Source organism: Schistocerca serialis, chromosome 4 (assembly GCF_023864345.2).
Source record: "Schistocerca serialis cubense isolate TAMUIC-IGC-003099 chromosome 4, iqSchSeri2.2, whole genome shotgun sequence".
Taxonomy (NCBI): domain Eukaryota; kingdom Metazoa; phylum Arthropoda; class Insecta; order Orthoptera; family Acrididae; genus Schistocerca; species Schistocerca serialis.
The window spans coordinates 598026229-598051044 of NC_064641.1; the positions used below are offsets into that span (position 1 = coordinate 598026229).

The 24816-nt window shown below is 44.5% G+C and overlaps 1 protein-coding gene across 2 annotated transcripts in view; it reads right to left on the minus strand.

Moving 5' to 3' along the window:
• Window positions 1–24816, minus strand: part of LOC126475368 (UBA-like domain-containing protein 1) — a 138216-nt gene that overhangs the window by 37924 nt on the left and 75476 nt on the right. The gene's annotated exons all lie outside the window — the stretch shown is intronic.

The window sequence follows — 24816 nt, forward strand, 5'->3', positions numbered from 1 at the left end:
GTATTCTGTGCACTAACAATAAAGCACGAATTGTAGCACTGAGGCAATAAACATCTTTTAAAAAATTTGGTCAGAGGCATGGTGCATACCGCGCCAACATCGTTACGCTTCAGCAAATTCAATGTGGACTTATAGGGGGATAGTACGAACTTCCTCTCATCGATTTGATTCATATTTACAGCATTTTTAGGGCACGACTACGACTTCAACATATGTAAACAGCAAGCCGCAACTCTCAACTGTTTTCCAGATAATCGAGTCAGTCCGGAACCGCGCTGCTGCTACGGTCGCAGGTTCGAACGCTGCCTCGGGCATGGATGTGTGTGACGTCCTTAGGTTAGTTAGGTTTAAGTAGTTCTAAGTCTAGGGGACTGATGACCTCAGATATTAAGTCTCATAGTGCTTAAAGCCATTTGAATTTCAGTGTGCTAAGCGGATAGTGTCAGAAGCACGAGGTCCATGGCTCGAATATCCCTAACTGCACTTATTTTTTCTTCCTATGTAATTATTATGACAGTGCCAAATGTCACTACTGAATGATCCATTTATTATTTTCATAATCTTTATTCTGAAAAAAGGAAAAACAATTCGTAATGAGATTGGAAAAAATGGGTACAAAAGAACTTTCAATCAAGTCAATATCAGCCCGTGGTCTTGCGGTAGCGTTCTCGCTTCCTCCGCGCGGGGTCCCGGGTTCGATTCCCGGCAGGGCTAGGAATTTTCTCTCCCTCGTAATGACTGGGTGTTGTGTCCTTCATCATCATCGTTGACTCGCAAGTCGCTGCAGTGGTGTCAACTAAAAAGAACTTGCGATACGGCCAACAATGCTATACGCTCATTATCATTAGTCATTTTATTTACATTATTTTAACTACACGTGTGGCAAGATAATGTGTAACCTATGGAGTACTGAACGAATCAGGATGATACTGATCACAGAAACTCGTAATGAACGTCGAATTTTTGCATGGGCATGGTCTTTTCAGTGAGTCTACTGCAAAACAAGCTTGGGTTTCCGTAAGCTGTGTTCGGTCATCACGCAATTTCGCGGCATACCACGAATATCTGTTATTATAATTACGTGGGAATGAAATAGAAGAAGAGTACCGGAAGCGAGATTCGATCCACAGATCTCGCGCTTATGAAACTAACCGCTTATTCGCTTGGCTGCGGATTCTTGATACCAGTGATCATACGATGTACGCACTATGTTCAAACACGATTTTCTCTACAAAGGTTGAGAGTTGCGTCTTGCTATCTACATACGTTGGAGTCCTAGTCCGTACCTTACACGGCCTAGGAATACATATAAAATTTGTTTGACAGAATATCCACAAATTGGCATCGTGAAATCAGATAATAAACAGTTTCAGTTGTAAAAGATTAATTGGCTCAATCACAACCGGTGTCGGGCTATTATAAGCCCATCTTCAGGTGAACAAGATTGAAATGTGAAAACGGAGAAACTACAGTAAGAGATGGTACACCACGTAACGCCTGTTTAGTTATAATAATGGGAATTCACAGTTCATCTGTAAACATGAAGTTGATACGGTGGGGTTAGTCAGAATGAACTACTGGCTACGCGCCAGATAATCAAAAAAATTACCTAAAAAAATGGTCGCTCATGATTGTAGTCGAATTAAGTCGGGTGATGCTGAGGGAATTAGATTAGGAAATGAGACACTTAAAGTAGTATAGGAGTTTTGCTATTTGGGGAGCAAAATAACTGATGATGGTCGAAATAGAGAGGATATAAAATGTAGACTGGCAATGGCAAGGAACGCGTTTCTGGAGAAGAGAAATTTTTTAACATCGAGTATTGATTTAAGTGTCAGGAAGTCGTTTCTGAAAGTATTTGTATGGAGTGTAGCCATGTATGGAAGTGAAACATGGACGATAAATAGTTTGGACAAGAAGAGAATAGAAGCTTTCGAAATGTGGTGCTACAGAAGAATGCTGAAGATTAGATGGGTAGATCACATAACTAATGAGGAGGTATTGAATAGAATTGGGGAGAAGATGAGTTTGTGGCACAATTTGACCAGAAGAAGGGGTCGGTTGGTAGGACATGTTCTGAGGCATCAAGGGATCACCAATTTAGTACTGGAGGGCAGCGTGGAGGGTAAAAATCGCAGAGGGAGACCAAGAGATGAATACACTAAGGAGATTCAGAAGGATGTAGGATGCAGTAGGTACTGGGAGATGAAGAAGCTTGCACAGGATAGAGTAGCATGGAGAGCTGCATCAAACCAGTCTCAGGACTGAAGACCACAACAACAACAACAACATGATTGTATCAATAAATCTTTTATAACTCGAGCGGCTTATTATCTAATTCCTGTCAAAATCGGTGGGGGGAAGTTTTTATGCTCCCATTTCAGCTTGAGTGCTGCCTGGTGGCATTGTGGACACGTGACGCGGTAAGGAAGTGCATACGCGGAGGAGAGACGAATTGGGACCCATTCTAGCGAGGATACGGGCCGCAAATAGGGAAATCCACTGACATAAGCAACTCTGACAAAGGCCAGCGTCTGCCAACGAGCACCATAGAAATGGCGGCGATGCGGTGTCGGCAGTTCGCTTTCTATTGTCGTGAGCAACTACAGTAAGTGGCTAAAGGGTGGTGAAGCGACGAGTAAGCGACAAGCTGTTGGACATCCGCACTTCATCACAGAACGTAGCGGCTCGGGGACTTACGTGCACTTTAACGCTGGGTAGATGGTGATCTGTGACAGATCTGATGACATACTACAACACTGGTGGAGGCACAGACGTGTTCCAGGGTTCACCAAACAACATCGTCAATTCCGATTGCACTGAACATGGGATCATCAAGATTGGATCCAGGCCTGGTTGCACGAACCACATTTCTTCTTACTCCGGATCACTAGTCGTCGCCGGGTACGGGTTCATCCAGATGAACGGCTGTTCGAAACATGTCCCGCGCCACGGATGCACGCTGGTGTGGGGGGTAGTAATGTGAAGAAAGAATGGAAGATTAGTATTATTCCCCGTCAACAATGAGGTACTTAGGAACGGAACATAAGCTCGGATGGTTTGTTTAAGGAAATGGGAAGGAAAAAGGCCGTGCCATTTCAAAGAAATCACACACGCACTTGCCTGGACAGATAGAGGAAAATCACGGAAAACCTAAATCTGGATGGAGGGACGGGGACGCGTATATGACCCTTCGTAATCCCGAATGAGAGTCCAGTGTGTTAACCACTGTGTCACGTCGCTTGGTGGCAGTAAAATGCTATTGGGGACATACACCTGGGCTTCCATGAAACCTGTGGCAGTAATCGAAGGCACCATGACGGTTGTGGCCAACGCGATCACTATTGCAGACTACCTGCACCCCTTCATACTTGATATCTTTCCTGACTGAGACGACATTCTCCAGCAGAATAACTTTGTGTCATAAGATCAGAACCGTGCAACAGCGTGAACTCACGTTGATGTCTTGGCCATCAAGATCTGAACCTATGAAACATATCTGAGGCGCTATCGGGCCCCAGATCCGCGCCCATGAACCACCGTAATTTACAGAAATTGCGTGACCAGTGTGTAGACATATGGCGCCTCATGCTTTCTGAAACTTAAGCAGGACTTAAGGAGTCCATGTCATGCAGAATCCCTGCTGCACTGCGTTACGTCGACCTACACACTATTAAGAATGTGGCCATAGACTTCTGGTTTTAGTGCAAGAATGCTTTAAACTCGATAATAGCAAGTTACGGTCTTTCTAATTTCTTCGAAATGGGTCAGAACTCGATAGTGAATTAAGCTGACAAAGAGAGTTTTATGGTGTTTCTTATGTTATGGTACACATGTTTGTATCATGACGAATGTTGGTGTTTCAGACGAACCGAAAAACGAGCGTTATAGTTCTAAGAACCCTCTCCAGGAAGATATGGATCTTCTACAGTCCGATTACAATAACTTGATAGTTGACATTTGACGCGTTGTAGCTGATTTCCTACAAACAGAGCGATCAACGTCACGCCCGAAACGTTCACCGTTACCAAATTGCCACAACAATTAGTTCACTTCCAATTCGTCAGCTGGCTTTTTTTCTTCATGTGTTTGGATCCCAAATCCACATAATGGCCACACCAAAAACAACTCGCACACGCTCGCGCGCTCACACACACACACACACACACACACACACACACACACACACACACACACACACACACACACACACAACGATGCTAAATGCGCACGTTTTATTCACAGGAGTAACCAAACACTACTGGAGCCTTCCGCATAAGATACTATTCCGCTTCATTTACACGGTTAATATAAATACAGGGATCGGCTTGCTAAGCGCAAATTGAGACGCGTATAGCACGTGTTACGTGACACGACAGTACAGCGCGACACGCAAATCACGCACGTTCCGCACGTGTCGCGCTGGTCCAACGCTTCTGAGACGCGTACACACACTTTGCACGCGCCGGTTTGCGACGCTCTGCGCTGACAGAATCGAAGCGCGCGCACCCTGTAATCTTTCTCAAACGATTTTACAGAAACTATTCACCAAAAGTATTTGATCTCTGCCTTGCTAGTAACGTTGTGATATACACATTTTAGTAAGACATTACACAAAATTCGAAACGTTTGCAATGAAAAATAGGGGTCGCTATGATTTTCTGTTTGATGCACATTACACCATAGGTTGATGCGTATGAAATTTAGTTAACATATTGAATTTTTCTTTAGACTTGGAAGGAGGTCTCTATCTGTCACCGATCTCGAGAAAATGGACCTATGTAGGGCTCCCACAACCGATCTCAGGCCCGCGAAAATGAAATGTTCACAACACCCTCCGTATCTCCTAAAGCGCTCGAGATAACGGAACGAGATTTAGGCGAATGATAGCACACAGGGAGGAGAGTATTTCGCCAATTCGTAAATACACGGAACTTCGTCTATGGCGACATATCGGTAGTTATACTTCCTTTTTTATTTATTTTTTTCATTCCAATGACCAATTTTTTAAGAGTTATCGACAGATAGTGAAACAAGAGTTTCCTAGTATGAAAATAAACACGAAATTTCTTCTCTTATGTTACTGCAAACCGACACAATGAGGTTTTTTAGTAAGCTATTGAGCTCTCTGGTTGCCAATTACTCGTTTAATGAGGCAGTCTGTTACACAATTCTGCCGCAATAGCTACTGTAAGATGAGTTTGTGCAAATTATACTGTGTTTTATCAAAGGAAGCACAATTAAACCTGTCAAAAAGAGAAATGTGGCCGTTACTGATAAATGGTGATGCTTCTTCGAATGAGGAAAGGTTAACAATTCACACAAAAATAAATTGTCAATTCTGTTGGAATTTGGGGCGAATCCTCGTAACCCACCGTATTTTTAACACTAAACGACTGGAATGGAAACTTATCAAAGGATTTTTATTCCTTCTCTTGATCTGAGCAGTATCAAAATAATGACGAGCGTTCCCTTCAGGCGAAATGGCAGGCACATGCCAGATGCTGGTTATTCACCTACGGCTTGCCAAACTGACAATGTGTCATTCCTGTTATTGAGAAAAACAACTGATCTGTCGCACAACACGAACTAGGACTGTTTTTTTGTTGGTAACGCTGCATCCTGTATAGTCACTGTGATGATAGTTTCAGGAAACCAATGACAGCGAGAAGTTACGGTTTGCTTTTAACGCTAAAACTGAAATTTTGTTTCGGAAGATGGCGGAAGATGGCTATGCAAATGAACATATTATGAATTTTTTCTGTGTTGAGATGCTCAAGATGGTTAGAGTTTAACGCTGTGAACAATGCGATCGTGATTTTAGTTCTGCCGCAATAATTGTTGTTCGCCGTTTACTCGGATGCATTTCAGATCACCAGGTTGCGACTATGTTAGGACATGATTTGAAATTCAGGCCTACAAACCCATCGTCTGTTGCAGATCAGCCATTTGTCTCTTAAAATCAGCTGTCGACAAAGCATTTCCCATTTCCATTATACCTCGCGGCTGTCTCTTTCAACACTGCTGCACGTTAAACATCAACAGCATTTGTGAAGTGACCCGCCTTGTTAGTGTGTCGCCTGTAACCTCAGTGGATATGGAAACACTGTAGCTGCAAGTGACAAACGTTAGCTATCAAGTAATTCTAATCATACTATACCAGTAAGTATCTGCAGCTAAGGCATAGTGCCTACAAAAGGCAATAAGAGTTGTGGACTTGGCTTTGACACCTCCTAAAGGAACGTGGCAGCTGTGACTGGACTGGCTGGAGCGTGACGAGACGTTACAGGTAGCGGAAGTTGGCGGCGCACGGCATCGTCAGCGCAATGCGACCGCGAGCTGACAGCACCAGGAATGTGGCCGGGCCCCACGTGTGGCAACAGTGAGTCGCAAAACTAGCTGCGTTATCTTCCAGATTTCTACACCGTTTCCAGGCAATCGCGAAAGTTCACTGGAGAATTGAGTCATGCTCAAATCTGTGGCGCGGAACTACTTCGCTCGCATTCCACTACATTAGACCGATCACTGAGAGTATAAATTTCTTACTGTATGAATAATTCCAATTATTCACTTATACTGGGGGTGGCACCATTAATAGCTACTCTGACAGGGGTGAAACTACACTATAAAGTACGCATAAATGTTCCCTAAATAGCGGTCCGCAAACGAGTCGTTCGCGAGGTAACAGCGAATATGCGCTTAAGAGTTGCCACAGTCCAATAAGAAATTTTGTCCTAGTTGGTACAAGCATATAAGAATACTTTTCGATTAAGTCTCCATCTGATTTGACGTGAGCCTACATTCTGTTCGCGAGACGAGACATGGGCAACGATCCGCACTGAATGTATGGTTAATGTGTAAATTTGTAGCTTTACAGTCATCATGGCAACGCTCCGCAATGAATGTATGGTTAATGTGTAAATTTGTGACTTTACAGTCATCATACTCAGCTACAAGAAGCTCTTCTCAGAGCAGCTGAGAAGGCAGCAGTGGGAAGACGACGTAATGTGTGAGGCGCCGATGATAGACGTTTACTTAGCACGGGTATGATGAGAAAGACCGCCTAAATTGTGACCTGTCTTCGCGACTGGCTGCTGTGTTCGGAAACAGCGCGCCAAATGATAAACTTTTGTTATTAGTATTAGATAAAGTATACTGTGAATGTACTTGCCTTTCATGTGAAAGAGTTAACTGCCAGCACTCTAATAAAAAAATGCATAAACGAAAAGGCAGACGAAGAAGCACTTCGGAGATTTTCCGATTGCGCCTAACTTAAAAGGATGGTGAGCGAGATGGTTCGGCCGTAATATCAGAGCTCTATCCGCAGTTTCGGAGGACAGACATTTTTTCTGCCGAGATCGATATTGCTTCAGAAATTAATTAGCAACCTCTGCTTGTTTTGGACATGGAACTTCGAACTAGTTTGATAATAATTACGCAAACACGCAATCGGTGAACGTGTGAAGAATGGACATTAACCTGTGATTCATAAAGTGGACTATAACAAAGCGGTTTCTCGAATTCTGCTAATAAAAAAGTGAGTAGCATCCCGTTTAAACAAATCAATTCAAAATTTAATTATTTACACGATACCACTTCCCCGCTTTTTTGCACGCAGAGAACAACAATTACAGAAGACTGCAGGTTGGTGAACATTATTCAGAACTTATGCGTTCCTCTCAGGGTTGTGGAAGCACCGAGGCATCTCGCGTGTGCTGCCATCTCAGTACAAATGAGATGAGTGACACATCATCTGCGGTAACACAGCGGAGGCGTGAAGGGAAGAAATTTTCGAGGAAAGGGATTTGTCATACACAAGAAATCCCTCTCCCTATCTCTCTCTTTCATATGCCGTAGGGGGGTACCAGGTGATCGTCTCACTGAGCCACGTATTCTTCCAAGAAAACTTTATATATGAGAGTATCTTCGGTTACTGTGATGGGATCTGCTTGGGGATATAGCCAGTGCGCAACGCTGGGCAATGTGGTACATACTGCAGTTGGACGAAAATATGGAAACACCAAAAACACAACACATTAGTAGGCCTAATACGGCGTAGGAAACTCGTTGCCACTCAAGACAACTTCCCGTCGTCTCCGAATGGATAATTAGAGGTCCGTGTGATTTTCAAGGGAATCTTAAACCATTCTTCCAGCAAAACAGAGGCGAATTCAGGTAACGATGATGGAGGTGGATAGCGATGGTGCACCCTTCTACCGTAAGTAGATAAAAAAGGCTCAACAGTTTTGCGATCTGGTGACTGTGATGGCCAGGAGAAGTGTGACAATCCATCCTAATGCTCACGAAACTAGCCATGGGCGTTGCGAGCTACGAGAATAAGGACCCTGTCCAGAAGTTACTCTACTGGCCATTAAAATAGCTACACCATGAAGATGACGTGCTACAGACGCGAAATTTAACCGACAGGAAGAAGATGCTGTGAGATGCAAACGATTAGCTCTTCAGAGCATTCACACTAGGTTGGCACCGGTGGCGACACCTACAACGTGCTGACATGAGGAAAGTTTCAACCGATTTTTCATACACAAACAGCAGTTGACCGGCGTTGCCTGGTGAAACGTTGTTGTGATGCATCGTGTAAGGAGGCGAAACGCGTAACATCACGTTTCCGACTTTGATAAAGGTCGGATTGTAGCCTATCACGATTGCGGTTTATCGTATCGCGACATTGCTGCTCGCGTTGGTCGAGATCCAATGACTGTTAGCAGAATATGGAATCGGTGGGTTCAGGAGGGTAATAAGGAACGCCGTGTTGGACCCCAACGGCCTCGTATCACTAGCAGTCGAGATGATAGGCATCTTATCCGCACGGTTGTAACGGATCGTACAGCCACGTCTCGATCCCTGAGTCAACAGATGGGGACGTTTGCAAGACAACAACCATCTGCACGAACAGTTCTACGTTTGCAGCAGCATGGACTATCAGATCGGAGACCATGGCTGCGGTTCCCTTGACGCTGCATCACAGACAGGAGCGCCTGCGATGGTGTACTCAACGACGAACCTGGGTGCACGAATGGCAAATTGTCATTTTTTCGGATGAATCTATGTCCTGTTTACAGCATCATGATGGTCGCATCCGTGTTTGGCAACATCGCGGTGAACGCAAATTGGAAGCGTGTATTCATCATCGCCATACTGGCGTATCATCCGGCGTGATGGTATGGGGTGCCACTGGTTACACGTCTCGGTCACCTCTTGTTGGCCTTGGCGGCACTTTGAAAAGTGGACGTTACATTTCAGATGTGTTACGACCCGTGGCTCTACCCTTCATTCGATCCCTGCGAAACCATACATTTTAGCAGGATAATGCACGACCGCATGTTGCAGGTCCTGTACGGGCCTTTCTGGATACAGAAAATGTTCGAATGTTGCCCTGGCCAGCACATTCTCCAGATCTCTCACCAATTGCAAACGTCTGGTCAATGGTGGCCGAGCAATTGGCTCGTCACAATACGCCAGTCACTACTCTTGATGAACTGTGGTATCGTGTTGTAGCTGCATGGGCAGCTGTACCTGTACACGCCATCCAAGCTCTGTTTGACTCAATGCCCAGGTGTATCAAGGCCGCTATTACGGCCAGAGGTGGTTGTTCTGGGTACTGATTTCTCAGGATCTATGGACCCAAATTGCGTGTAAATGTAATCACTTTCCCCATACGCTGTATAAATCTTGGATACGATGGCTATTTAAACACTAAACACTTTGGCTACCCTTGTTATGGACGCATACACCATAATGATGATGATGAAGTCCCATACTCATTGACAGAGCGTAGAGGACGATGCGGGAGACCCGCACCGACGTACTAGGCAAGGTCCTAGCGGAGATGGTTTGCCATTGCCGTCCTCCGACCGTAACGGGGATGAATGACGATGATGATGATGACGACACAACACCTGGTCATCTAGAGGCAGGTGAAAATCCCTGACCCCGCCAGGAATCGAACCCAGGCCCCCGTGCTGGGAAAGCGAGAACGCTACCGCGAGACTACGAGCTGCGGACATACACTGTAAGAGTATCAACCATTTTCCCACCATCCAAGTCAGTTAGCTCCGACATAATGCATTCACGAGCACACACAATACTGTTCCGACCACGATTGACACCTGCAGTATGTTGAGGACAATGCACAGGTACCGTTGTCGTCAAATACCAAGACGCAGCCTGCAGGCTTGGCTAGCATCTACATTCATGTTCATGCATACGTTTCTTGTGGTGTTCCCATATTTTTGTCCAACCCCTGTACATGACGGTGTACCGTCACATTTTGTTGCTGATGTAAGACGACACCTAACGCGCCAATATGGTCTAGGACGGCTAGGTGTAGGTGGAGCAGGGCCTGCACCTTATCCTCAAGATCACCATACCTCTATCCAAATGGCTCTGAGCACTATGGGACTCAACTGCTGTGGTCATAAGTCCCCTAGAACTTAGAACTACTTAAACCTAGCTAACCTAAGGACATCACACACATCCATGGCCGAGGCAGGATTCGAACCTGCGACCGTAGCAGTCGCACGGTTCCGGACTGCGCGCCTAGAACCGCGAGACCACCGCGGCCGGCATACCTCTATCCTCTGAATTTTTCTGTCTGAGATCATCCCGAAAGCGGAGTGTACAGCATTCCCGAAGATACAGCTGAAGAACTGGAGCAGAGCAGCGAACTTTACAGTCCAGTCGAGAGTTAGGGGATGACACAGGGATGTTTGAAAGAATTCGTAACTTACTGAAAAGCGAATGTAAATAGGCCCCATACCCAGTTGGCTGGTCGAAAACAACTAAGTTCTTGTGCTTCAGAAACCTTGAAGCCCCGCGTGTCAGGAATAACTGAAGGCAGACCTGTCTGTGCTATGAGACTTACGCAATTACTGGCCTCAACTGTTATTCTACCAACGAGGCGGCATCTCTAACGGTCTACAAATAACTAAACAAAAAATTTGCTTCGCTAGAAATATTTTGTTCTGATATAACATATAACGTACTTTTCTCGAGGGCTCTGTGTTTGAACTTAACACATTCATAGTATATATGTTCACAGCATTTGAGTTTTTTTGCCGGAGAGATGGCTCGTCGATAAACCATATACTAAGAACGTTTCAAACGGGACTCGAGTAAAACGACTATCTTTCCCAAACTGGCGTAATCGCTTGAAATCTTCTACGGAGTAACAACAGCAGAAGACATGTTTTCCTTATCAATCCCTTTGTTTAAACGAGATTTTATATTTTATATCTCTGTAACAAATCACAGCAGTCAGTCTGCAACAACTTGTTGCATTGCTCAGCGGGTTGCCTTATCATTAGTACTTAGCATTCAAGAAGACACCATTTAAACGGTGAAATGCATTCAACGTCAATAGACGACGCATTTCGTCGTCGTCTTTATCTCTAGGAGGCTCGAAAGCGTGCTCCACTGAGCAACAGATTAACTAGAAATAATAGCCAGTAAACATTTTTGTAGTTCAAGGTATTATCTTGTATTTGTGAAATCTGTTTCCACAAGTATTTTAAAGCGAAACGGTCAACCCGCCCAGCAGTCGCCTTGAAATGTGTGTGGAGCCGCCTGCGACGTGCAGAACCAGTGAATCATCTGAGTCAACGAAAGATATTATCAACTATCTGAGATTCAGAACGAACGTGTGTGCGTGTGTGTTAACTTGCAACGACTTCCTGTACTAGTCATAATAATACCAAACAATCCGAGTGCGCCCATTCAGCGCGCTCACTCAAGCCATTTGTAGTACCATTATTTGTTTTTGCTTTTCATCTTCTAGTTAAATACTCGTCTTCTGCAAATGAATTTTGGTGATTTCATTTTAACCAAAAGCAATTCAGATAATTAGGTATCTTTAATGGTTTATAAATAACTAAAAAAAATATGCGTCACTAGAAATACTTTGATCTGACATATGTAATGTACTTTGCTCGAGAACTCTGTATTCGAGCTTAACACATTCACAATATGTGTGGTTGTTCACAGAGGGGTGTTACGCTCAAATGCAGATCGCTTGAGGAAACTATAAAACAACGAGGCGTAACACTGCAGATATTTCGACATTGTTTGTGTCCTAGGAGCAATCAACACGGGAACTGCGACCTGACTATGGCGCAAAACCTCCGAAACGCGTCATAAATAAAAACTTACTATTCAGTAACTACTCACGTTGTGTTTTTGTTTCTATTTTAAACTGAGAGCCAGGGGAATAGTCTAACAAACACGGCTATTTAAACATGCAAAAAAACAAAAAAAAAAGGAAAAAACAAAGAAAGGTGAAAGATTTAAGCAAGCGTATTATTTCATACACTGAAGTGACAAATCTCTCTCTCTCTCTTTCCAAACATTAATCCCGACTTGCGGGGTCTGCTGTTTTGCTACATCTCCTCCATTTCTCCCTGTCGTTGACATCTTCTGGTCTTAAGCCAACAACGTGCGTGTCTCCCCTGACGTTGTCAGTCCATCTGTTTGCCGGTCTTCCTGGTGGTCTTGTTCCTCCTGGGTTGATGTAGAGAGCTACTTTCCATGACGTGGCCGTACCAGCGGAGACGGGCTTCCCTCACTTTGTCGGTGATCGGCGCGACACCAAACCTTTGTCGGACGTCTGTATTTTATACGTGGTCACATCGTGTCAGCCCCATGGACCATCGAAGCATCTTCATCTCCATGGTGTGTAACATTTGCTTCAGTTGTTTCGTCATAGAGCGACACTCAGTCCCATACATTGCTGCTGGGCGTACCATGGTCCCATATATACGTACTTTTGCCTTTAGATGCTGAGGCATCTTTTTATCTGAGGTGCCAAACTTCATGGAATACCTCCTAATATCGTGTCACACCTTCTTTTACCTAGAGTAGTGCAGCAACTCGACATTGCACGGACAACAAGTCGTTGGAAGTCCCCTGCAGAAATACTGAACCACGCTGCCCCTATAGCCGCCATAACTACGAAAGTGTTGCCAATGCAGGCTTTTGTGGAGGAACTGACCTCTCGATTTCGCCCCATAAATGTTCGATGGGCTTCATGTCGGGCGAGCTGCGTGGCTAATCATTCGCTCTAATTGTCCAGAATGTTCTTCAAACTGGTGAGATGGTGCAGCCATCCATAAAAATTTCATCGTTGTTTGGGAACATAAAGTCCATGAATGGTCTCCAAGTAGCCAAACCCCAATCATTTCCAGTCAACGATCGGTTCAGTTGGATCACAGAACCCAGTCCAGTCCACGTAAACACAGTCCGCACCATTATGCAACCACCACCAACTTGCACAGTGCCTTGCTGACAATTTGAATCCCTGGTTTCGTGGGGTCTGCGCAACATTCGAAACCTACCATCAGCTCTTACCAACTGAAATCGGGATTCACCTGATCCGGCCACGGTTTTCCAGTCGTCTAGGGTCCAATCGATGCGGTCACGAGCCCAGGACAGGCGCTGTCGCGCTGTTAGCAAACACAACTCGCGTCAGTCGCCTGCTGTCATAGTCCATTAACGCCACATTTCGCCGAGTGTCCAAGCGGATTCGTTTGTCGCACGTCCCACATTGATTTCTGCGATTTTTTCACGCAGTGTTGCTTGTCTGTTAGCACTGACACCTGTACGCAAACGTATCTACTCTCCACTGTGAAGTGAAGGTCATCGGCCACTGCGTTGCCCGTGGTGAGATTTAATGCCTGAAACTTGGTATTCTCGATACACTCTTGACACCGTGCATCTCAAAATACTAAATTTCCTAACGATTTCCGAAATGGAACGTCCCATGCGTCTAGTTTCAACTACCATTCCGCGTTCAGAGCCTGTTAACTCCAGCCGTGCGGTCACAATCATGTCAGAAACCTTTTCACATCACTCAACTGAGTACAAATAACAGCTTCGCAATGCACTGGCCTTTTAAACCTTGTGTACGCGATACTACCAAATGGTTCAAATGGTTCTGAGCACTATGGGACTTAACATCTGAGGTCATCAGTCCCTTAGAACTTAGAACTACTTAAACCTAACTAACCTAAGGACATCACACACATCCATGCCCGAGGCAGGATTCGAACTTGCGACGTATCAGTCGCGCGGTTCTGGACTGAAGCGCCTAGAACCGCACGGCCACCGCTGCCGGCGCGCTACTACCGTCATCTGTATATGTGCATATCGCTATCCTATGACTTTGGTCACCTTAGTGTACAATATTTGTTCTAGTTAATTACATTACATGTTAGTATGTACATCGTTTATCTCTCATTAATCGGACGTTTTTAGTAACTGTACAGTATTTGTGTAAACTGAGGTTTTCCCGGCGTACAGAAATCTTGAAAATTTCTCGGGTGTTCAGCCCAGTAGCGTCGTCCAAAAGGCACGATATTTCGGCAAGCCGACTTCTTGCCATCTTCAAGCGTTCTTGATATTCCGGACGTAATAGGGCCAATAATTTACGACGAGAATAATTATATTTAAATTCATTCAACCTCCGTAGTAGATCTTGGCAAGAATTCAGTTATCATTTATTGACATTGAACAGTACAGTACTGAATTGCTGCAAATCCCCCCCCCCCCCCCCCCCCGAGTGTAAAATGACATGAGTTTCCACTCAAACATATCAAACAGATAGAAGATGGTAGTGCCTGTGGACAAAAAGCACTGCAAAAGTTGGATAACAGAGAATTGTCGAAAAACATTGCTGCCTAATTTGGTATTGGAACTCCAACAGCTTCAGAGTGGAAGAACATCATTCCAGGATTCTCAGACGCCGGACGGAGTGGCCGAGCGGTTCTAGGCGCTTCAGTCTGGAACCGCGCGACCGCTACGGTCGCACGTTCGAATCCTGCCTCGGGCATGGATGTGTGTGATGTCCTTAGGTTAGTTAGGTTTAAGTAGTTCTAAGTTCTAGGGGACTAATGACCTCAGACGTTAAGTCCCATAGTGCTCAGAGCCATTTTTTGATTCTCAGACATAGATGTCAATAGCGTAAATGGTTTACTTCGAAATGACAATGGCTACGGTATAATTTATAATGATGAAATGAACGTCTTCCATTCGTCTGCAGACAATGGCGATTGTGATGATGGATTATCTAATGAAGCTGGCGCTCCGTCTGAATACATTATGACACATACAGCGGCAACAATGCAGCTGAACAAAATATTGTTATTTGGAGCGCTATGCGAAACAACTTAGACCAGTGAGATGCCCAAATGATCATGCTGCAAATAAGCGACAAACGAATCTGGCTCAAAAGAAACGCGCTGATTATTTCAGATTAAAAATCTCACTTTTTCCAATATCTGGTCAACATTTATCTGAAAATAAATAGTTGTTGTTGTTGTAGTTTTCAGTCCTGAGACTGGTTTGATGCAGCTCTCCATGCCATACAGTAAAACTGCATGCCCTCGGGAAAAATTACGGCTGTAGTTTCCCCTTGATTTTAGCCGTTCGCAGTACCACAACAGCAAGGCCGTTTTGGTTAGTGTTACAGGGCCAGATCAGTCAACCATCCAGACTGTTGCCCCTGCAACTACTGAAAAGGCTGCTGCCCCTCTTCAGGAACCACACGTTTGTCTGGCCTCTCAACAGATACCCCTCCGTTGTGGTTGCACCTACGGTACGGCTATCTATATCGTTGAGGCACGCAAGCCTCCCACCAACGGCAAGGTCCATGGTTCATGGGGGGGGGGGGGGGGGGGGGGAGGGGGGGGGGGAATAAATATAAAAAAATGTGTTTGTTGCATTTAACCTATGCCATCCTATTGTTTTCTGCTTCTGTGGGCTTCCGATTATGTAGTGGACCCAGGTCCCGCAGTCCGGACAAATGAGGTACCACTGCATACTTTAACTCCGCGCCCACTGTTACAGCTCTCTTTTAAATATTCCTGACGGAGATTTCTCTGCTGTACATGGATTAAGAAAAAAACTCCCTCAGTGAGACAGGTAACATGTGAACGGAAGCAAAAAGCTCTATAAACGAAAATTCCCAAATGAGTGAACATACACTGACGGGAAAAAAATCGCCACATCAAGAAGGAGTTGTGCGACATAAACGGAAGTTGGTAGGCGTGTCTCTAGATGTGGAAGACGTTGTCTATTCAGATTTCGCACAAGTCGCATGAGAGTGGCGCTAATAGCCTCACTACGATGATGCAAATCATGTTTGTATTAAATACACATTGTAACGGTTGTGAGCATTAGTTACTTTGAGATTGAACGTGGTGCGATGACGTTAGTCCAGAATATCTTCAAGGCGACAAAGATGCCATTAGCAACAACACCCAGAATTTGAACGAGGTCATGTAGGGCTACGAGAAGCTGGATGTTTCTACTTCGATACTGCAGAAAGACTTGGCAGGAATGTAGGCCACTGTACGTGATCGCTGGCAGCGGTGGTCACGAGACTGTACTGTCGCAAGAACACTAGGCCCCGGACGGTAACGTGGCACTACCGTGAGGAGAGACCATCTTGTTCGGCAAATGGCTCTGGCGCATCGTACCGCCTCTGCAGCAGCAACCTGAGCAGCAGTTGGCACCACAGTGACACAACGAACAGCTTATTACAAATCGGTTACTTAAAGGACAGATCCGAGCCAGAGGCCCTGTAGCGTGCATTCCACTGATCGCAAAGCACCGCCATTTGCGACTTCAGTCGTGTCAAGCGAGAGCTCATTAGAGGGCAGGGTGGATATATGCTGTGTTTTCTAATGAAAGCTTGTTCTGCTTCGGAGTCAGTGATAGCTGTGTGTTGGTTAGGAGGAGGCCAGTTGAGGGCCTGCATGCTAGACACACAATGGATCTACGCCTGGAGTTATCGTCTGGAGTGCGATTTCGTATGACAACCGGAGCACTCTTTTGGTTATCCAACGCACCCTGACTGCAAAACAGTACATAAATATGGCGATTCGATCTATCGTGGTGGCATTCATGAACAGCATTGTTGGTGATGTTTTCCAACACGATAACGCTCGCCCACATGGCGCTGTTGTAATCCAACGTGCTCTACAGAGTGTCGACATGTTGTCATGAACTGCTCGATCACCAGATCTCTCTCCAATCGAGATCATATGAGACATCCAGAATGAGATTTTCACTCTGCAGCGGATTGTGCGCTGATATGATACTTCCTGGCACATTAAAACTGTATGCCGTACCGAGACTCGAACTCGGGACCTTTGCCTTTCGCGGGCAAGTGCTCTACCATCTGAGCTACCCAAGAACAACTCACGACTCGTCCTCACACGTCCCGAGCTCGAGACACAGTCCAGCACACAGTTTTAATCTGCCAGGAAATCTCATATCAGCGCCCACTCCGCTGCAGAGTGAAAATCTCATTCTGGAAACATCCTCCAGGCTGTGGCTACGCCATGTCTCTGCAATATCTCTTCTTCCAGGAGTGCTAGTTCTGCAAGGTTCGCAGGAGAGCTTCTGTGAAGTTTGGAAAGTAGGTGACTTGGTACCGGCGGAAGTACAGCTGTGAGGAAGGGGCGTGAGTCGTGCTTGGGTAGCTCAGATGGTAGAGCACTTGCCCGCGAAAGGCAAAAGTCTCGAGTTCGAGTCTCGGTCTGGCACACAGTTTTAATCTGCCAGGAAGTTTCATATGAGACATCATCGGAAGGCAACCCCAGCGTCATCCACAAAGCGCATTAACCGTCTCTTTATTGACTGAGCAAGTGCAACGGGTGTGGATCTCCATCCCACAGACTGACATCCGGCAACTGTACAACACAATGCATGAGATGGCAAATTCCAGATAGCATCTCAGAGACTAATGTTCTTTGGTGAAGAAGGCATTTTCAACCTCCACAAAAGTCATTGTCAGTCAGAACACAACCCGCATGTCACCTGTCAACGTTGCTTTCAGGCAAGATTTGGCATAAACCTTAATGGCAGTGGAAGCTTGCACATCGAGAAAATTCCAGACAGAAGCCTTTGAAGTGTGATGTTACAAGGGACTATTGAAGAAAAAAAAAGTTAAAATGTGTGTGAAATCTTATGGGACTTAACTGCTAAGGTCATCAGTCCCTAAGCTTACACACTACTTAACCTAAATTATCCAATGGACAAACACACACACCCATGCCCGAGGGAGGACTGGAACCTCCGCCGGGAGCAACCGCACAGTCCAAGAATGCAGTACCTTTCACCGCTCGGCTAATCCCTCGCGGCCCGACTATTGAAGATCAGAGGGATTGATCACGTAAGTAATAAGGACATACGTCATGCATGGAGCGAACGAGAAAACATGCCTAGTAAGCAAAACTTCGATTCGAAGAGATAGAACGGCTGGGCACATATTATGACATGTCTTTGCTGAAAGCTAAAGCTGAAGCTGAATGGACGGTGGGAGGAAAAAATTGCAGGAACGGATTGCTGATAGTGGACACAGCAGATACGCTGCAATGGAGAGGGTAGCGGTGGCAGGTATTGAGAACTGTATCAAACCTGCCTCACTGTTAATGACCAAAACACGAACAATTTTTAGCTGTGTATTTTGTCGGCTCGCAGGTGTTCAGTGAATGAATTTTGCAAGCGCTGGTGTCGGGAGATTCCGTCTGACAGCATGAAAGCCAAGCCTTTGCGTTCCGAGGTTATTCTGTCAGCCCTGGTCACGTTATCATGGGTGCCACTGACTGACAACTGGACTCTACGCTGCGCACAGTAGGCTATTCGGCTGCACGAGTTGCCCTTCCATTCGTGACACGTGGCTCAAATGCAGCAGGCGGCTGCCCTAAGATTTCTCGGGAACCGTCGCAGGCGTCCTTTGGAAGTCGAGTCGGCGTTTGGGTCGCGCAGTAATCGCGCATTTGAGTGTATGGCCTGCCTATATGTTGCCCGCTTTTCGCCACTCGCGAACGAAGCGACGGACGGCGATAAACAAAAATTACGGAGATAAAATCGGAACGTTTTTCACGTACGTGAAGCGAAAGACAATCGCCCAACTACTCGTGCGGCGCAATATCAAGGACAACTTAAATCTTGTTTCTTCTCCCAAACTAGGCAGGATGAAATTCCAATTACGTTCCGATGCAACCACTCTCTGTGAGTAACTGAACAATTTTCAGTGCCTCTATCATATTTTGCATAGAGATTAGGCGTGAGAAGGCGCAAAATGCTTGAAGAGGTCAAAATTGCTGCCTTTATTTCCACAATTATTTTACCAGTGATTAACTGACGCAAGACTTTACACAATCGTAGTTATAGTTGCTCTGGTTTTCAATCTGAAGACTGGTTTGATGCAGCTCTCCACACAATTCTACTCTACACAAGAGTGTCCTGCAGTTCACGCTATCAGAAGCGCTGTCTAAATTTACGAATGCTATAAACGTAGATTTGTTTTTCTTCAATCTGTCTTCGGAGGTAAGTCGTCGGGGCAGTATCGCTCGCGTGCTGCTATGTTTCAGCAGAAGCCAAACTGACCGTTACAGTGATCCGCTTCTATCGGTTTGCCGTTCCTCTGTAAATGATTCGTGTCAAGTATTTTGCAGCTATGACAATTAAACTGATAGTTTCGTTATATTTACACTTGCCACCATTTATCTTTCTTACAACTGCAATGATTACATTCTTCTTGAAGTCTGAGGGTATTTCGTCTGTCTCAAATATTTTGCTGACACCAGATGGAATAGTTGTGTCATGGCTCGCTCTCCCAACGATCGCAATACATACGAGTGAACGTCACCTAATCCACGGGCCTTGCTCCGACTTAGGTCGTTTAGTGCTCTGTCAGATTGTTCTCAGTACAGTCCCTCATTACAGGGCGAAGAAAAAAATTCCGCACTTGGCGGCCAGCATGCGATTCAACATCCCAATTCATGACGAAAGTGTATGTAGCAGAACCTAGTTTCGCTAACAGGTTTAACAGAAATGCAAATAAAAAATAAATAAATAAAAAAACGAAGCTCTGGCAACCCTGTAACTGCGTGCAGCGCGGCCAAGAACAGGGAGCATGAACTCTGCGCTGTGCCGGGAGTGTCCCATTTGCTCAGTGAGATGAGTCAATGCCGTGGGGAATGTATATGCAGACTCGCCGATGTTCGAGTAGCGTTCGCGTCAGACATTCTTTTGTCAGTTAAAGCATCTAACTGTAACCAATTTACACCTTCACGTTGTGGTATCTTGTGTATTTCTTTCTGTTATTGTTAGCTTTATTTAAACATTAAGACATAACATGAATTTCTTACAGCGTAAACGACGACTTTGTTTTGCCCTTGGCACAAATAAAGCGTCTGGAACCGCGCGACCGCTACAGTCGCAGGTTCGAATCCTGCCTCGGGCATGGATGTGTGTGATGTCCTTAGGTCAGTTAGGTTTAAGTAGTTCTAAGTTCTAGGGGGTTAATGACCTTGTAAGTTAAGTCCCATAGTGCTCAGAGCCATTCGAACCAACAAATAAAGCCATAAGAAAATAATAGTGGATACAGTAACATTGTCTGCATCCAATAAGGTACAAGAAACACAATAGGTAGGCTACACTAGAGTGGACATTATGTTACGCACAATAATTCCATTCTATACGTTTGACGTCCAGGCTTATCTTGACAGAGAGCCAATACGGACTTAAGAGCAAGGTTCGCTTTAGAGAAGATGTTCAAAGCGATCACCCAGCATTTGAAAAAACTTCGCCAATCGCTGGATCACACTTTGCGGGACCCCAGCAACACATCTGCATCCGCCATTGCCGAAGCGGCATTCACGCGTCCTATTAAGTCGTGAACGTCCGTGAGTGGTGTGCTATAAACCTGTTCTTTTAAGTACCCCCCTCCCCCACCCCCCAAAAAAATCTAGTAGATTAGGGTCCAGGGAACGAGGAGGCCAGGCCAACGGACTTACGCGACCAAAGAATTTCCCTCGAAACGCTTCATGTAAATAGTTTCGCACATTAATTCCAGACTGCGACGGTGCATCATGCTAAAACCATAGCTGTCGTCGAACACCAAGTAGAAAGTTCTCTAATGCGTCAGGCAAAGTATTGCACAGAGACCTACGATGCAGGGGCGCATTCAACTTGTCCAGCAATAGGTAAGGGCCCAAAAGCACTCCTCCCACGATTGCGGCCCACAGGTTTATACCAAAGCATGCCTGAAAGCCACGTTCACAGGTGACATGTGGGTTATGTTCTGACCGATAGTGGCTGTTGTGGAGGGTGAAAATACCTTCTTCACGAGTGAAGCTAGATTCATCAGTGCATATCACCTTATTTGTTCGTTATCTTCCATTTGGTGCAAAAGAGCCCATTCACGAAACTGTAATCGGTTTTCTGGCCGCAGGTGTTGAGTTAACGTGTAGTTCTTCATCGTGCAACACTTCAACAACCAGTCTTTGAGATAACCCAAACTGTCTTGCAAGATCACGAGTACTCCGGTGAGTCCTTAGACGGATTCTATACATTACTTGTGGACGAAGATTACCGGTTTCCCGAAGGCGTTGCCCCAGGCGACGAAAAATATTCTTAGCAGGACGGACGCTTTGAAGGTATCATGCGCCATACACACGTGTAGCAGCAATACCTAGGACCAAAAGCATACCGACGAATTCATCGTTTGTTTACTTCAGCAGGAAGCCACTCTACATGATCTTCACAGAACCAGTTGTGGTTTTGCACTGTGTGGTTAGTAGACACATGCACGGAGTTTAATGGATCCCACTGTCCCGTGACAGGCTACTGTCATGTCTCAAAATTATGTCCGGCTTGATAGGGTGGATGAGAGCTATTCTCCATTCTGTGGGTATCTCTTCTTCTTTCTAGATTTTATCGAAAACACACTGAAGGGATGTAATTGCATTTGTGTCAGCCTTTTTCCATAGTTCGGTCACTATTTGGTTTTCTCCGGACGCTTTGTTGTTTTTAAGTTCTGAAATGACCTTATGTAGTTCTTCAGTCGTCCGTAGTTCTGAGTCCGGCTTCTCACTGTTATTTTGGATGGATTCAAATTTTTCAAGGAAGGGTGCACAATTCAAGATTTTCTCAAGGTAGCCTGCTAGTACTTTGCAGTTTTCCGTGTTATTGTGAGCGACGGTCCCATTTACATCTCTAAATTGGAGAGTGGGTGCTTTGTATGTAGTTAACCTTTGTTTGAAAGTTCTGTAAAAGCTTCTCTTATGTTGTTTTTAGCAAGTTCTTCATCAATTTGGAGGAGAGTTTTGTTTTCATGTGCCTTCTTAATCCATTTTATATTTTTACCTACCAGTTTTCTAACTGTAATGAAATTCAATCTGCTTTCTTCTGTTTTCTGTGATTGCCAGTTTTGCCAAGCCTGTTTTCTTGTTTCAATGAGGGCATCACATTCCAAGCAACCACCAGTCATGTTTTTTACTTTTTATGTTAGGTGCTATCCGTTCGGCTGTAGTAATGATGTTTTCCTTGATATTCTCGTAGCTTTGTGTCTGAATGGTTTCTGTTGCTTTTGTGAATTCATCTGATTTTAATATTTTTTCCGTGCTGTACTTCCGATCCTCAATTTGTTTCATGCTGCGTTTCCTGTTTGGGGCGACTTTGAACTTAATTTTGGAACGGTAGTGGTCTGAATCCAAATTTGCACCCTTGAGTGCTCTAACATTCATGATTTCTTTGCGAGAAATCTTCTTGATTGCCACATGATCAAGTTGAAATTCCCCAAGGCTAGGATTTGGGGATATAGATGTCTTTTGTCTTCGTGGTAGTTTCTTGAAAGCTGTAGATTTAAGAATTAAATTGTGTGCTTGGCAAAGTTCTATTAGCCTCACACAATTTCTGTTTGTTCTTTTGTTTGCAGGATAGCCTCCAACTATTTTCTTATATCTTTTTTCTTTACCAATCTCTGCATTAAAGTCTCCCAAGAAGAATGATGATGGAATTTTCTGAATAATGTCATCTAGATGATTCCAAAAGGCCTCCACTTTTTCTTTGTTTTCCCTGTTATCTTCATTTATAGGGGTATGTGCATTGCTAATTGTGTAGATTTTGTTTGTGCTTGCAAATGTAAGACTTGAGATTCTTTCTGATTGGGAATCAAAGTCAACTATTGAGTTCAAGATTTGTTTGTTGATTATAGAGGTTGTTCCAAGATGTGGTACATTTTTCATTACTCTCGGTCCCACTTTCCCTTTGTATATCCTAAAATCTTTGGAATCGAAGGTATCTGTATCCATGTATCGTGTTTCTTGAATGGCTGTTATGAGTATGTTGTGGATCTGTTAGATGTTTCAGTTTTCCGGTTTTCAACAATGAGTTTGCATTGAAAGTTGCTAGGTATGTTGATTGCCTATGTTGAAATTTGGATGAGATTCCAAGACACTCCAACTGGTCTTTGTGCAGTGTTGCAGACTCTGCTGACGTACTGGCGTACGGTGGATCGTCCACCTGGGGTAAAATAGTTTACATCACATACTTCCATGATTGATGAAAGTTATTGTGGGTGTGGTCCAAAGGCCACAAAAAATATAACCAAGATTGTGAGTCCTGGAGGTAATTCTTCCGCTCTCTCCGCCGTTGGGAATCTGAACTTCCTCTTCCTCCTTTGAGACTGTTGACCAGGTTTCACCTAGTAACCCTAGGCAGGTGCCATCCGGAGCCAGATGGACCCGTGTTTTTTAACGAGGTGTTAATCCTCCCCCTCCTCCTTCCTCATCACTTGCGAAATGAGTCCCCGGACTTGGGACTGGCAACTTATTCATGAACAAATACTTTAGAATAAATGTATAATTTCAGTTTACTTCACTTAAAAGCAATAAAACATAAACATATATTTCACGATTGAGAAGCATACATATATTTCTGTTGTGTGTTGTTATTTTGTTGATAGACACTCTTTTGACATGTAACAATTATGTACGGCTCTAATGATTCGCCCTGTCTTAAGCACCACTTGACTTTCTAAAACACGAATATTTTATAAGTGTAATTACTCTTGCTTCAAAAGCGAATAAGCTGAAGGTTCCTGCAGTCTGTGGCGCAGACGTAGCAACAATTGTGGAATTGGTTTCTTCTGTGTTACGAAAAATTGTGATGGCTTATTTGGTACGTTAAAAATGTAGGTACTGCAAACGAAATTTTCACACTGCAGCAGCTTGTGCGCTGTTATGAAAATTCGTGGAAGATTAACTGTGTGCTGTATCGAGGCCCGAATTCGGGACCTTTGCCTTTCGCGGGCAAATGTTCCACCAACTGAGAATCCCGCAGATTTATCAGGAAAACTTCTGTGAAATTTGGAAGGTAGGAGATGAAGTACTGGCGGAAGTAAAGCTGCGCGGACGGGTCGTAAGTCGTACTTGAGTAGCTCAGTCAGTGCTCGCGGCAGGCGTAGGTCCCGAATTCGAGTTTATGTAAGTACATATTTCTGCAAGGAAGTTTCAGTGTAGGTATTGCATTGCATAAAAGTTTCCTTCATTCACTGATCTGACTTGAAGTGTAGTGAAGAAAACTTCACATTGTTTGCAATTTTTTTGCTTTTAAAAGAAAACGACATTTTTCAGTAAATATCCGTAGGTAAGAAGAGAATCGTAAAAAAAGTAAAAAAACTGTTCTGTATTGTACTGTTTCATACCTCCCAGGGTCCTTAGGAAGGTAATGAAAGACAAATATGGTGTCATTTTCTAGTTAGTGTCGATTTTTATGCCACTACATACGCTCCCTAGTGTAAAAACTATGTTACAGAGCAATGTAAAGGATACTAAAACCTGTGTGAATACAAGACCTACGTCAAAACTGCAAATTTTCTTTATTGATTACCGGTTTCGGCTCGTTAAAGTCCCGCCCTCAGACATAAAATGCAGAAAATTGTATATAGAAAGTGAATAGTAAAAAATACATTCAATATTTGAATTTCCATTATGCAGTACACACCAA